Genomic DNA, 16,728 nt, shown 5'->3' on the forward strand with positions numbered 1-16,728 from the left:
TTTTGGGGTTTTTGGATTAATAAATTTGAAAATAAAAGCAAATAAAAATAGATTGCAAAGGCAGATATATATGAGAAAGAAGACCCGGGGGCCGTAGGTTTCACTAGTGGCTTCTCTCGAGAAAAATAGCAAACGGTGGGTAAACAAATTACTGTTGGGCAATTGATAGAACGTCAAATAATCATGACGACATCCAGGCAATGATCATTATATAGGAATCACGTCCAAGATTAGTAGACCGAGTCCTGCCTGCATCTACTACTATTACTCCACACATCGACCGATATCCAGCATGCATCTAGTGTATTAAGTTGATGGAGAAACGGAGTAATGCAATAAGAACAATGACATGATGTAGACAAGATCTATCTATGTAGAGATAGACCCCATCGTTTTATCCTTAGTAGCAACGATACATACATGTCGTTTCCCTTTCTATCACTGGGATCAAGCACCGTAAGATCGAACCCACTACAAAGCACCTCTTCCCATTGCAAGATAAATAGATCAAGTTGGCCAAACAAAACCCAAATATCAGAGAAGAAATACGAGGCTATAAGCAATCATACATATAAGAGACCAGAGATACTCAAATAACTTTCATGGGTATAAAAAGATATAACTGATCATAAACTCAAAGTTCATCAGATCCCAACAAACACACACAAAAAGAGTTACATCATATGGGTCTCCAAGAGACCATTGTATTGAGAATCAAGAGAGCGAGAGAGATGAAGCCATCTAGCTACTAACTACGGACCTGAAGTTCTACAAAGAACTACTCACGCATCATCGGAGAGGCACCAATGGAGGTGGTGAACCCCATCTGAGATGGTGTCTAGATTGGATCTGGTGGTTCTGGACTCTGCGGCGGCTGGATGAATATTTCGTCGACGCCTTTAGGGTTCTGGAAATATTGGGTATTTATAGAGCAAATAGGTAGTCCGGGGGGCACCCGAGGTGGGCACAACCCACCAAGGCGCGCCTGGGCCTCCTGGCGTGCCCTGGTGGGTTGTGCCCCCCTCGGGGCACCCCCAGGCGCAGCCAGGGCACGTTGTGTTCCTTCTGGCCCATAAAGATTCTCTGTAAAGTTTCGGGGCATTTGGACTCCGTCTGATATTGATTTTCTGCCATGTAAAAAACATGGAAAAACAGCATCTGGCACTTGGCACTATGTCAATAGGTTAGTACCAAAAAATGATATAAAATGACTATAAAATGGTTATAAAATATCCAAGATTGATAATACAACAGCATGGAACAATCAAAAATTATAGATATGTTGGAGACGTATCAGTGCCCCCTCCACAGTTTAACACCTCGGCCATATCGTCGTAGTGCTTAGGTGAAGCCCTGCACCGGTAACTTCATCATCACCGTCGCCACGCCATCGTGCTGACGGAACTCTCCCTCGTCCTCAACTGGATCAAGAGCTCGAGGGACTTCATCGTGTTGAACGTGTGCTGAACACGGAGGTGCCGTACGTTCGGTACTTGGATCAGTTGGATCGTGAAGACGTTTGACTACATCAATCGCGTTACTAAACGCTTCCGCTTTTGATCTACGAGGGTACATGGACACACTCTTCCGTCTCGTTGCTATGCATCTCCTAGATAGATCTTGCATGATTGTAGGAAAAAATTTAAAACACTGCGTTCCCCAACACCCCCTAACCGAGATCCGCTTTTTTTAGCATCAACACTCCCTTCCCGTTGAAGCCAAGCTTGGTGGGATGAACATCGTCGGCCGATTAGCCACATGGCGACGACGTGGAGGCGGACATCTTCACTTCTCGGGGATCTAGAGGCAGAGCTCGAGTGCGCCGAGGCAGGACTGGAGAAGGTGAAGCTTTAGTTCTTGGGATCATGGTCGAACATGGGAACATGTGCCAACGATCATTTAGTTTAGGTTTAGAGTAGGGTTTAGTCCGGTTTATATGAAAAATGTAACGGATTTTGACCAGCTTATATGAAAATGTTCAAAATGTAATGAATTTCATCTTGTTTATATGTGTCGTGTTAGCACGAATTTCGTCCCGTTAGATCAACCAGTGGTGGAAATGTAGGAGGGCAGCGTTGGATGGTCGCCTTCGGCATCATTGTCCGCCGACTGGTCTCCCTGTTCGTGGACGGATGCCGGAGCAAATTCGCGGGTCAGTGTTGGAGATGCCCTAATGGTTATCTTGTAGATGTCCTATCTAGTTTCCTAGCCCTTATGTCCTCATTACTTTTGCAATGTCCTTGCCTCCTTCTCACCATGGGACAACTTCGACGTCAGGATTTCTAGCACCTTGAAGACAAGCGGCCAAGTTGACGCCATGGTGTGGGAAGCACGGCACCACTTCCTGGTATGAGGTGCTCGTCAAGACGGTGCTCACCTCTTTCACAATCTACTTCATCACGCCTCTCGACGTCCCTATGGTAATCCTGAACTACGTCGGCAAGCTTCGTAGAGCCTACCTTTGGGCCGCCAATTATAAAGTGACAATAGGTAAGCACAAGATCAGGTGTGCTTCCCAAGGAGTTCGATGGTTAGATTCTCAACCTAAAAAAAGTTTGCAACGGTTCTCAGGCTTGGGTGGCTAGATGCCCCCAAGACTTGGATTAGGCTACACGACGTCACTCTTGGCAACGGGAGAAGGCTTTGTTCTGGTTATCCCCATTGCTTCAGGGTTTTAGACTGTAGGATCGAAAGTATGTCTAGAGGGGGGTGATTAGACTACTTGACCAAATAAAAACTTAACTTTTTCCCAATTTTAGTTCTTGGCAGATTTTAGCTATTTTAGGACAAGTCAAGCAATCATCACATAATTTAAGCAAGCATGCAAAGAGTATATAGGCAGCGGAAAGTAAAGCATGCAACTTGCAAGAATGTAAAGGGAAGGGTTTGGAGAATTCAAACGCAATTGGAGACACGGATGTTTTTCCCGTGGTTCGGATAGGTGGTGCTATCCTACATCCACGTTGATGGAGACTTCAACCCACGAAGGGTAACGGTTGCGCGAGTCCACACAGGGCTCCACCCAAGGGTAACGGTTGCGCGAGTCCACACAGGGCTCCACCTAGGAAGGGTCCACGAAGAAGCAACCACCCACAAAGGGTCCACGAAGAAGCAACCTTGTCTATCCCACCATGGCCATCGCCCACACAGGACTTGCCTCACTAGCGGTAGATCTTCACGAAGTAGGCGATCTCCTTGCCCTTACAAACTCTTGGTTCAACTCCACAATCTTGTCGGAGGCTCCCAAGTGACACCTAGCCAATCTAGGAGACACCACTCTCCAAGAAGTAACAAATGGTGTGTAGGTAATGAACTCCTTGCTCTTGTGCTTCAAATGATAGTCTCCCAAACACTCAACTCTCTCTCATAGGATTTGGATTTGGTGGAAAGAAGGTTTGAGTGGAAAGCAACTTGGGAAGGCTAGAGATCAAGATTCATATGGTAAGAATGGAATGTCTTTGTCTCAACACATGAGTAGGTGGTTCTCTCTTAGAACATATGAGTTGGAATGGTGTGTGTGTTCTGATAGCTCTCCCACAGAATGAGAAGGAGGTGGAGGGGTATATATAGCCTCCACACAAAATCCAACCGTTACACAGTTTTCCAATCTTGGTGGGACCGAATCAATAAGCTCGGTCGGACCGAAAATGTAAACCTAGTGACCGTTAGTGATTTTCGGTGGGACTGACATGCAACTCGGTAGGACCGATATGGTTAGGGTTTGGGCATAACATAATCTCGGTGAGACCGATTACACAAACTCGGTGAGACCGAATTTGGTAATTAGCTAACCAGAGAGTTGGTCAGGCAAACTCGGTGGGACCGATTTGCTCTTTCGGTGAGACCGAGTGGAACTCGGTGAGACCGAAAAGTTACAAAGGGGAAACACTGAGTTTACATTGCAATCTCGGTGGGACCGATTCGCTCTTTCCTTTCGGTGAACCGAAAAGTTACGAAAGGGAAACAGAGAGTTTGCAACCCCATCTCGGTGAGACCGAGATCCTTATCGGTAGAACCGAATTGCTAGGGTTTGGCAGTGGCTAATGACAAGTGAAACTCGGTGGCGCCGGATAGGAAGAATCGGGTAGGACCGAGTTTGGCTTAGGGTTTAGGTCATATGTGGATATGGGAAAGTAGTTGAGGGTTTTGGAGCATATCACTAAGCACATAAAGCAAGAGGCTCATTAAGCAACACCTCATCCCTCCTTAATAGTATTGGCTTTTCCTAAAGACTCAATGTGATCTTGGATCACTAAAATATAAAATGAAGAGTCTTGAGCTTTTGAGCTTGAGCCAATCCTTTGTCCTTAGCATTTTGAGGGTTCCACTTTCACATCCATGCCATGCCAATCATTGAGCTTTCCTGAAATAATCATCTTGGAATAGCATTAGCTCAATGAGCTATATGTTGTTATGAATTACCAAAACCACCTAGGGATAGTTGCACTTTCAATCTCCCCCTTTTTGGTAATTGATGACAACATATAGATCAAAGCTTCGACAAATGATAATAAGCATGAAATATATCGTCGCTTTGAGAAGTATGTGATAAGTAAGAGCTCCCCCTAAATTTGTGCATATTTAAAATTTGCTTTGGACTGCAAATGCACAAAGAGTTAGAGTCATGGGTTACTCTTCCATGTCACATACATCTTGGTGGAGCGCTTAAAATGATAAGAATGAAATACATGCACTCATCACCAAGAATAATGAATGATCACATAAGCTAGATAAGATAATAGCATTAAGTGTAGCTTATGATCAAACACATGATCATCAATGTCTCACAAATAATGACGTAGTATCTCAAGCACTCAAAAGCAAACAAGTTCGAAAAAAAAACACCAAATAAAGCAAGAGAGAAAAGCAACACTCTCTCTCTCTCGAAGCCTATGATCTATACATCTTCTCCCCCTTTGGCAACAAGTTACCAAAAAGTTCCTAGAAAATGCATAGCACTAGATCGACGCTCAGGCTTGATCTTCAGGTGGTGGTGGAGTCCGTATCACTCCAAGGACGAAGGCTTCGGTAGATGCTGAAATAGACGCTGGAGTTGGAGCTGAAGTAGATGCTAGAGCTGGTGGAACTGAGGCTGTGGCTGGTGCTGAGGTGGTGGCTCTTGTGTCAGCAACTGGCACGGCAGACGACCTCGGACCTCTTGGCACTCTGGCAAAGGCATGAGTAGTAGTCCTGCCTCTCCTCTCCTGCATGTCCTCCTGGAGCTGCTCCACTGCAGACTGAACTTCCGTTACTTTGACATCCAGGTCATAGAACTTCTGTTCCATGATTCTCTCTAGGCTCTGCTGATTTTGAGTGAGGGTGGCCAGACTTTGCTCAATCCTCAGTGTGGATGCAATCAAGTAACCAAGCTGCTCTTGTTTAGTCTTCAAGAAATACTCAGATGCCTCCTCTTGAGTTGGCATCTTGGCAGCTTTCTCCTTCCTCGCCTTCTCCTTCTTTGCGTAAGCTTGTGCAGACGATGGCTCGTTCTCAGTCATCACAACTTCATTGTTCTCAAAATCTGGACGGATGGGCAAATGTTCCTTGTCCAATAAATATATGCCCGTGCCCATCTTGGAGTTGATGAGCTCCTGAATCTGAGGGGCATATCCGCAGCTCCTCTTCTGGTCTGCTGCAGTCCTCTTGATTGTTTCCACTATGAGGCTCATCACCTTGAACTTCTGAGGCACATCAAACACATGTAGCAAGTTGATAGCATGGCCTCTGATCATCTTGTGATCTCCAGACTTGGGAAGTAAGGTGTGCCTTAGTATCCAATTGATCGTCGGGAGCCCTGACAGAAGGTAATGTACTGAGCCAAACTTGAAGGTATCAAGTGATTCATTTGGGATCTCCTTGTACATATTTGACATTGAGTTGTGGTCCATCTTCTTCTTGGCATAGATATCCAAGTCATCATCTTGCTCCTCTGGGGCATTAATGATCTGTGCCCACTCAGCAACTGTGGATTGGTACCGTGTACCCTCAGACATCCATGTGATCCTCCCATCTGGATAAAAGTGAGCTATGGAGTAGAACTGCATGATGAGTTCCTCATTCCACTTTGTGAGCTTCTGCCCAACAAAGTCAGCTACTCCACAAGTTATGAAGTTGTCTTGCACTCCAGGATAGTGCTCCTCATTGTCCTTGATGTATGTCCAATCAACCCATCGCATATCACAAACAATGGGCTTCTTATCTAGCAGCACTGTCTCATAAAAATCCTGCTGCTCCTTGGTGTGAAACCTGTAGTCCATGGCAGTCCTTCTCCTTGAAGCATATGGGTCTGCTTCTCTCCACTTTCTCAGCCCTGAATCTCTCCTGAGCTTCATGTCCTCAGCCACAGGATGAGCATCGTTGTGGTCTGGGATCTTGGGCTTTAGCTTCCTTAGGACATTCTCTTCCTCTTCTTCAGCAACAGTCTCAGGCACTGGGCCTTGTTCTTTTCAGCTGCAGGAATGCTTCTTGTGTTCCTCTTTGGCTTTGGCTTTGGAGCTGGCTTGGCCTTGGAAGCAGCTCCCCCTGATTTTATGGCATCTCCCATTAGCTTGGGTGCCTTGGGTGCTGGTGCAGCTACTTCTTCTTCTTCTTCTTCCTCTTCCATGATGGAAGCTTTGCCAAGCACTCTAGCCATAGTCTTCTTCACCCTTTCCTTTCTTTTCTTGCTCTCAGCTGCAACTGGCTCTATGGGCTTCTCAGTTGACATTCTGGCCTTTGACATGGGTTGCCTGCCTGCTGGCCTTTTGATTTTCAGGCCTGGCTTAGTGCCTTGAGCTGGCTCAACTCTCTTGGAAATGGCCTCTTCCTCTGCCACATAGTCTTCATCTTCGGAATCAGAAGTCCTCTTCTTTCTCTGTCTCGTGGCAGCTTTTGGCAAGTTGCTAGGAGTGCTCCTGCTGCCTTCATCAGAAGAGCTGGAGGGACTAGTGCCCTCACTCATCACCACTTGATGTTCTGACAGATTCCGGCTATCACTCTGGTCTGACATGCTACAAGCTCTGACTGCTGACCCTGTGAACAGATTATAGATGAGGTAGAAAGGATGAGCACCACTTGTAGGATCGAAAGTATGTCTAGAGGGGGGGTGATTAGACTACTTGACCAAATAAAAACTTAACCTTTTCCCAATTTTAGTTCCTGGCAGATTTTAGCTATTTTAGGACAAGTCAAGCAATCATCACATAATTTAAGCAAGCATGCAAAGAGTATATAGGCAGCGGAAAGTAAAGCATGCAACTTGCAAGAATGTAAAGGGAAGGGTTTGGAGAATTCAAACGCAATTGGAGACACGGATGTTTTTCCCGTGGTTCGGATAGGTGGTGCTATCCTACATCCACGTTGATGGAGACTTCAACCCACGAAGGGTAACGGTTGCGCGAGTCCACACAGGGCTCCACCCAAGGGTAACGGTTGCGCGAGTCCACACAGGGCTCCACCCAGGAAGGGTCCACGAAGAAGCAACCACCCACAAAGGGTCCACGAAGAAGCAACCTTGTCTATCCCACCATGGCCATCGCCCACACAGGACTTGCCTCACTAGCGGTAGATCTTCACGAAGTAGGCGATCTCCTTGCCCTTACAAAATCTTGGTTCAACTCCACAATCTTGTCGGAGGCTCCCAAGTGACACCTAGCCAATCTAGGAGACACCACTCTCCAAGAAGTAACAAATGGTGTGTAGGTAATGAACTCCTTGCTCCTGTGCTTCAAATGATAGTCTCCCCAACACTCAACTCTCTCTCATAGGATTTGGATTTGGTGGAAAGAAGGTTTCAGTGGAAAGCAACTTGGGAAGGCTAGAGATCAAGATTCATATGGTAAGAATGGAATGTCTTTGTTGGGTTTCGTAGTAATTTCAAAAAAATTCCTACGCACACGCAAGATCATGGTGATGCAAAGCAACGAGGGGGGAGAGTGTTGTCTACGTACCCTCGCAGACCGACTTCGGAAGCGTTGACACAACGTAGAGGAAGTAGTCGTACGTCTTCACGATCCAACCGATCAAGCACCGAAACTACGGCACCTCCGAGTTCGAGCACACGTTCAGCTTGATGACGATCCCCGGACTCCGATCCAGCAAAGTGTCGGGGAAGAGTTCCGTCAGCACGACGGCGTGGTGACGATCTTGATGCACTACAGCAGCAGGGCTTCGCCTAAACTCCGCTACAGTATTATCGAGGAATATGGTGGCTGGGGCACCGTACACGGCTAAGGAATAGATCACGTGGATCAACTTGTGTGTTCTAGGGTGCCTCTGCCTCAGTATATAAAGGACTAGAGGGGGAGGCTGGCCGGCCAAGGTGTGGCACGCCAGGAGAGTCCTACTCCCTCTGGGAGTAGGATTCCCCCCCCCCAATCCTAGTTGGAATAGGATTCGCGGAGGGGGAAAAGAGAGAGAGGGGGCCGGCCACCTCTCCTAGTCCTAATAGGACTAGGGGAAGGGGGAGGCGCGCAGCCCATGTAGGGCTGCCTCTTCTCTTTTCCACCAAGGCCCATCATGGCCCATTTAGCTCCCGGGGGGTTCCGGTAACCTTCCCGGTACTCCGGTAAAATCCCGATTTCACCCGGAACACTTCCGATATCCAAACATAGGCTTCCAATATATCAATCTTCACATCTCGACCATTTCGAGACTCCTCGTCATGTCCGTGATCACATCCGGGACTCCGAACAACCTTCGGTACATCAAAATGCCTAAACTCATAATATAACTGTCATCGTAACCTTAAGCGTGCGGACCCTACGGGTTCGAGAACAATGTAGACATGACCGAGACATGTCTCCGGTCAATAACCAATAGCGGGACCTGGATGCCCATATTGGCTCCTACATATTCTACGAAGATCTTTATCGGTCAGACCGCATAACAACATACGTTGTTCCCTTTGTCATCGGTATGTTACTTGCCCGAGATTCGATCGTCGGTATCCCATACCTAGTTCAATCTCGTTGCCGGCAAGTCTCTTTACTCGTTCCGTAATACATCCTCTCGCAACTAACTCATTAGTTGCAATGCTTGCAAGGCTTATGTGATGTGCATTACCGAGAGGGCCCAGAGATACCTCTCCGACAATCGGAGTGATAAAACCTAATCTCGAAATACGCCAACCCAACATGTACCTTTGGAGACACCTGTAGTACTCCTTTATAATCACCCAGTTACGTTGTGACGTTTGGTAGTACCCAAAGTGTTCCTCCGGTAAACGGGAGTTGCATAATCTCATAGTTACAGGAACATGTATAAGTCATGAAGAAAGCAATAGCAACATACTAAACGATCGGGTGCTAAGCTAATGGAATGGGTCATGTCAATCAGATCATTCTCTTAATGATGTGATCCCGTTAATCAAATAACAACTCATTGTTCATGGTTAGGAAACATAACCATCTTTGATTAACGAGCTAGTCAAGTAGAGGCATACTAGTGACACTTTGTTTGTCTATGTATTCACACATGTATTATGTTTCCGGTCAATACAATTCTAGCATGAATAATAAACCTTTTATCATGATTATAAGGAAATAAATAATAACTTTATTATTGCCTCTAGGGCATATTTCCTTCAGTCTCCCACTTGCACTAGAGTCAATAATCTAGATTATACTGTAATGATTCTAACACCCATGGAGCCTTGGTGTTGTCATGTTTTGGTCATGGAAGAGGCTTAGTCAACGGGTCTGCTACATTCAGATCCGTATGTATCTTGCAAATCTCTATGTCTCCCACCTGGACTAGATCCCGGATGGAATTGAAGCGTCTCTTGATGTGCTTGGTTCTCTTGTGAAATCTGGATTCCTTCGCCAAGGCAATTGCACCAGTATTATCACAAAAGATTTTCATTGGACCTGAAGCACTAGGTATGACACCTAGATCGGATATGAACTCCTTCATCCAGACTCCTTCGTTTGTTGCTTCCGAAGCAGCTATGTACTCTGCTTCACATGTAGATCCCGCCACGACGCTTTTTTTAGAACTGCACCAACTGACAGCTCCACCGTTTAATGTAAACACATATCCGGTTTGCGATTTAGAATCGTCCGGATCAGTGTCAAAGCTTGCATCCACGTAACCGTTTACGATGAGCTCTTTGTCACCTCCATATACGAGAAACATATCCTTAGTCCTTTTAAGGTACTTCAGGATGTTCTTGACCGCTGTCCAGTGATCCACTCCTGGATTACTTTGGTACCTCCCTCCTAGACTTATAGCAAGGCACACATCAAGTCTGGTACACATCATTGCATACATGATAGAGTCTATGGCTCAAGCATAGGGAACATCTTTCATTTTCTCTCTATCTTCTGCAGTGGTCGGGCATTGAGTCTGACTCAACTTCACACCTTGTAACACAGGCAAGAACCCTTTCTTTGCTTGATCCATTTTGAACTTCTTCAAAACTTTGTCAAGGTATGTGCTTTGTGAAAGTCCAATTAAGCGTCTTGATCTATCTCTATAGATCTTAATGCCTAATATGTAAGCAGCTTTACCGAGGTCTTTCATTGAAAAACTCTTATTCAAGTATCCCTTTATGCTATCCAGAAATTCTATATCATTTCCAATCAGTAATATGCCATCCACATATAATATCAGAAATGCTACAGAGCTCCCACTCACTTTCTTGTAAATACAGGCTTCTCCGAAAGTCTGTATAAAACCAAATGCCTTGATCACACTATCAAAGCGTTTATTCCAACTCCGAGAGGCTTGCACCAGTCCATAAATGGATCGCTGGAGCTTGCACACTTTGTTAGATACCTTTGGATTGACAAAACCCTCTGGTTGCATCATATACAAATCTTCTTCCAGAAATCCATTCAGGAATGCAGTTTTGACATCCATCTGCCAAATTTCATAATCATAAAATGCGGCAATTGCTAACATGATTCGGACAGACTTAAGCATCGCTACGGGTGAGAAGGTCTCATCGTAGTCAATCCCTTGAACTTGCCAAAACCCTTTTGCGACAAGTCGAGCTTTATAGACAGTAATATTACCGTCGGTGTCAGTCTTCTTCTTGAAGATCCATTTATTCTCAATTGCTTGCCGATCATTGGGCAAGTCAACCAAAGTCCACACTTTCTTCTCATACATGGATCCCATCTCAGATTTCATGGCTTCAAGCCATTTTGCGGAATCTGGGCTCACCATCGCTTCTTCATAGTTCGTAGGTTCATCATGATCTAGTAGCATGACTTCCAGAATAGGATTACCGTACCACTCTGGCGCGGATCTCACACTGGTTGATCTACGAGGTTCAGTAGTGTCTTGTTTTGAAGTTTCATGATCATTATCATTAGCTTCCTCACTAATTGGTGTAGGTGTCACAGAAACAATTTTCTATGATGCACTACTTTCCAATAAGGGAGCAGGTATAGTTACCTCGTCAAGTTCTACTTTCCTCCCACTCACTTCTTTCGAGAGAATCTCCTCCAGAAAATTTCCGAACTTAGCAACAAAAGTCTTGCCTTCGGATCTGTGATAGAAGGTGTATCCAATAGTCTCCTTTGGATATCCTATGAAGACACATTTCTCCGATTTGGGTTCGAGCTTATCAAGTTGAATCTTTTTCACATAAGCATTGCAGCCCCAAACTTTCAGAAACGACAACTTTGGTTTCTTGACAAACCATAGTTCATACGGCGTCGTCTCAACGGATTTTGATGGTGCCCTATTTAACGTGAATGCGGCCGTCTCCAAAGCATAACCGCAAAACGATAGCGGTAAATCAGTAAGAGACATCATAGATCGCACCATATCTAGTAAAGTACGATTACGACGTTCGGACACACCATTACGCTGTGGTGTTCCAGGTGGCATGAGTTGCGAAACTATTCCGCATTGTTTCAACTGTACACCAAACTCGTAACTCAAATATTCTCCTCCACGATCAGATCGTAGAAACTTTATTTTCTTGTTACGATGATTTTCAACTTCACTCTGAAATTCTTTGAACTTTTCAAACGTTTTAGACTTATGTTTCATTAAGTAGATATACCCATATCTTCTTAAGTCATCTGTGAAGGTGAGAAAATAACGATATCCTCCACGAGCTTCAATATTCATCGGACCACATACATCTGTGTGTATGATTTCCAACAAATCTGTTGCTCTCTCCATAGTACCGGAGAACGGCGTTTTAGTCATCTTGCCCATGAGGCACGGTTCGCAAGTACCAAGTGATTCATAATCAAGTGGTTCCAAAAGTCCGTCAGTATGGAGTTTCTTCATGCGCTTTACACCGATATGACCTAAACGGCAGTGCCACAAATAAGTTGCACTATCATTATCAACTCTGCATCTTTTGGCTTCAACATTATGAATATGTGTGTCACTACTATCGAGATTCAATAAGAATAGACCATTCTTCAAGGGTGCATGACCATAAAAGATATTACTCATATAAATAGAACAACCATTATTCTCTGATTTAAATGAATAACCGTCTCGCATCAAACAAGATCCAGATATAATGTTCATGCTTAACGCTGGCACCAAATAACAATTATTTAGGTCTAATATTAATCCCGAAGGTAGATGTAGAGGTAGCGCGCCGACTGCGATCACATCAACTTTGTAACCGTTTCCCACGCGCATCGTCACCTCGTCCTTAGCCAATCTTCGCTTAATCCGTAGTCCCTATTTCGAGTTGCAAATATTAGCAACAGAACCAGTATCAAATACCCAGGTGCTACTGCGACCATTAGTAAGGTACACATCAATAACATGTATATCACATATACCTTTGTTCACCTTGCCATCCTTCTTATCCGCCAAATACTTGGGGCAGTTCCGCTTCCAGTGACCAGTCTGCTTGCAGTAGAAGCACTCAGTTTCAGGCTTAGTTCCAGACTTGGGTTTCTTCTCTTGAGCAGCAGCTTGCGTGCTGTTCTTCTTGAAGTTCCCCTTCTTCTTCCCTTTGCCCTTTTTCTTGAAACTAGTGGTCTTGTTGACCATCAACACTTGATGCTCCTTCTTGATTTCTACCTCCGCAACTTTCAGCATTGCGAAGAGCTCAGGAATAGACTTATTCATCCCTTGCATATTATAGTTCATCACGAAGCTCTTGTAGCTTGGTGGAAGTGATTGGAGAATTCTGTCAATGACGCTATCATCCGGAAGATTAACTCCCTGTTGAATCAAGTGATTACAATACCCAGACATCTTGAGTATATGCTCACTGACAGAACTATTCTCCTCCATCTTGCAGCTATAGAACTTATTGGAGACTTCATATCTCTCAATCCGGGCATTTGCTCGAAATATTAACTTCAACTCCTGGAACATCTCATATGCCCCATGACGTTCAAAACATCGTTGAAGTCCCGGTTCTAAGCCGTAAAGCATGGCACATTGAACTATCGAGTAGTCGTCAGCTTTGCTCTGCTAGACGTTCATAACATCTGGTGTTTCTCCAGCAGCAGGCCTGGCACCCAGCGGTGCTTCCAGGACGTAATTCTTCTATGCAGCAATGAGGATAATCCTCAAGTTACGGACCCAGTCCGTGTAATTGCTACCATCATCTTTCAACTTTGCTTTCTCAAGGAACGCATTAAAATTCAACGGAACAACAGCACGGGACATCTATCTACAATCAAACATACATAAGCAAGATACTATCAGGTACTAAGTTCATGATAAATTTAGGTTCAATTAATCATATTACTTAAAGAACTCCCACTTAGATAGACATCCCTCTAATCCTCTAAGTGATTACGTGATCCAAGTCAACTAAACCATGTCCGATCATCACGTGAGATGGAGTAGTTTCATTGGTGAACATCACTATGTTGATCATATCTACTATATGATTCACGCTCGACCTTTCGATCTCCGTGTTCCGAGGCCATATCTGTATATGCTTGGCTCGTCAAGTATAACCTGAGTATTCTGCGTGTGCAACTGTTTTGCACCCGTTGTATTTGAACGTAGAGCCTATCACACCCGATCATACCATGGAGTACTAAGAGAAGTACTTATAGTATTTAATTGTTCATCAGGAAAGCTATCATTAATAGGTAGTGGGTCAACAATAATATCTTCTTACCTAGACAAGTTGTCTGCAACGGGGTTCTCAGCTCCCTTTCTATCAACAATATGCAAATCAAATTCTTGTAGCAAGAGAACCCATCTAATAAGTCTAGGTTTAGCATCTTTCTTTTCCATAAGATATTTAATAGCAGCATGATCAGTTTGAACAGTTACTTTAGAATCAACAATATAAGATATGAACTTATCACAAGCAAATACAACTGCTAAAAGCTCTTTTTCAGTAGAAGCATAATTTCTTTGAGCATTGTCTAGAGTCTTACTAGCATAATGAATAACATTTAATTTCTTATCAACTCTTTGTCCTAGAACAGCACCTACAGCATAATCACTAGCATCACACATAATTTCAAAGGGTAGGTTCCAATCAGGTGGCTGAACAATAGGTGCAGTGACTAATGCTTTCTTAGGTATTTCAAATGCTTCTACACAATCATCATCAAAGACAAATGGTATATCTTTTTGCAATAAATTAGTCAGAGGCTGAGAAATTTTTGAGAAGTCCTTAATGAACCTCCTATAAAATCCAGCGTGACCAAGGAAACTTCTTATACCTTTGATGTCCTTGGGACATGGCATCTTTTCAATAGCATCAACCTTGGCTTTATCAACTTCAATACCTCTTTCAGAAACTTTGTGCCCCAAGACAATACCTTCATTAACCATAAAGTGGCACTTTTCCCAATTCAAGACAAGATTAGTTTCTTCACATCTCTGCAAAACTCGATCAAGATTGCTGAAGCAATCATCAAAAGAGGAACCATAGACGAAAAAGTCGTCCATGAAAACCTCACAAATCTTTTCACAAAAGTCAGAGAATATAGCCATCATGCATCTTTGAAAGGTAGCAGGTGCATTACATAAACCAAAAGGCATACGTCTACAAGCAAAAGTACCAAAAGGGCATGTAAAAGTAGTCTTTGATTGATCTCTAGCCGACACAGGTATTTGAGAGAAACCAGAATAACCATATAGAAAGCAATAGTGTGTATGTTTGCATAATATTTCTAGCATTTGATCAATAAAAGGTAAGGGGTAATGATCTTTCTTAGTAGCTTTATTTAATTTGTGGAAATCAATTACCATCCTATAACCTGTGATAATTCTTTGAGGAATCAATTCATCTTTATCATTAGGAACAATAGTAATACCTCCCTTCTTAGGGACACAATGGACAGGACTTACCCACTCACTATCAGCAACGAGATAGATTATACCTGCCTCCAGAAGCTTTAGTATTTCTTTTCTTACTACTTCTTTCATTTTAGGATTCAGACGTTGTTGAGGATCATGAACTGGTTTGGCATCTGCTTCCAAATTTATTTTATGTTGACATAGAGCGGGACTAATGCCCTTAAGATCATCAAGAGTATATCCAATAGCAGCGTGATGCTTCTTTAGAGTTTTCAATAATCTTTCTTCTTCATGCTCTGAAAGGTTAACACTAATAATAACAGGATATATCTTCTTTTCATCAAGATAAGCATATTTAAGATTATCAGGCAAAGGTTTAAGCTCAAACACGGGATCACCCTTGGGTGGAGGTGGATCCCCTAAAATTTCAACAGGAAAATTGTGATGCAGAATAGGTTCCTGTTTAAAGAATACTTCATCTATTTCCCTTCTTTCATTCATGAACATATCATTTTCATGGTCTAGCAAATAGTGTTCTAAAGGATCACTAGGAGGTACGGCAATAGAAGCAAGACCAATAATTTCATCCTTACTAGGTAATTCTTCCTCGCGATGTTGTTTACTAAATTTAGAGATATTAAACTCATGAACCATATCATCCAATCCAATAGTAACAACATTCTTTGTGCAATCTATGGTAGCATTAACAGTGTTCAAGAAGGGTCTACCAAATATAATGGGACAAAAGCTATCTTGCTGAGAAGTAAGAACAAGAAAATCAGCAGGATATTTAGTTTCCCCACACAAGACTTCAACATCTCTAACAATTCCAATTGGTGAAATAGTATCTCTATTGGCAAGTTTAATTGTGACATCAATACCTTCTAACTCAGCAGGTGCAATTTCATTCTTAATTTCTTCATATAAAGTATGTGGTATAACACTAGCACTTGCACCCATATCACATAAGACATGATAACAATGATCTCCTATTTTAACAGAAATAACAGGCACGCCTACCACAGGTCTATGTTTATCTTTATCACAAGGTTTAGCAATTCTAGCAGTTTCTCCTTCGAACTGAATAACATGCCCACCAATATTATCAGACAAGAGATCTTTAACAATAGCAATATTAGGTTCTACTTTAACTTGCTCAGGAGGTGTATAAGTTTTAATATTGCTTTTACGAACAACAGTTGAAGCTTTACCATGATCCTTTATTCTAACAGGAAAAGGTGGTTTCTCAATATAAGAAGTAGGAACAATAAGATCATTATAAGTGACAGTCTTTTCTTCAACTTTAATAGGTGCAGCTACTTTTACTTCTATGGGAGGATGATATTTAAACCACTTCTCCTTAGGGAGATCGACATAAGTAGCAAAAGATTCACAGAAAGAAGCTACTATCTCAGAGTCAAGTCCATATTTAGTGCTAAACTTACAGAAAATATCGGTATCCATAAAAGATTTAACACAATCAAACTTAGGTGTCATACCTGGCTCCTTACCTTCGTCGACGTCCCAATATTCAGAGTTGCGTTTAAT

Source organism: Triticum urartu, chromosome 6, assembly GCF_003073215.2.
Source record: "Triticum urartu cultivar G1812 chromosome 6, Tu2.1, whole genome shotgun sequence".
NCBI lineage: Eukaryota > Viridiplantae > Streptophyta > Magnoliopsida > Poales > Poaceae > Triticum > Triticum urartu.